The following is a 322-nucleotide window of genomic DNA, read 5'->3' on the forward strand; positions in this document are numbered from 1 at the left end:
AAGCCCTGATGTTATCTGAGAAATGATCTAACTAACCTTTTCCTTTTTGTTATTCTCCTAGTTCTGATGAGTTGACTCATGGGAGAGACCATGTGTCAAAAGGAGGGATTCCAGGTTTAACATGAAACCTGGAATCCCTGGTTTCACGTTAAACCATGATTTTTCCATGATAATTTTTCCATGGCTTTTTACTGTGATTTGTGGGATTAACGGTTCATGTACAGGTATTAAACCTCTACAAGGGGTACAGACATCTTCAGATAAGGTTTTGATGACCTATAAGTGAAGTTCACTGAACTGAAAGGAAAATGTGGATTGATGT

The sequence above is a fragment of the Copadichromis virginalis genome, linkage group LG14 (assembly GCF_057382275.1).
Source record: "Copadichromis virginalis isolate Kocher_CV1m ecotype Utaka linkage group LG14, C_Virginalis_male_GT1.1, whole genome shotgun sequence".
In the NCBI taxonomy this organism is placed as follows: Eukaryota; Metazoa; Chordata; class Actinopteri; order Cichliformes; family Cichlidae; genus Copadichromis; species Copadichromis virginalis.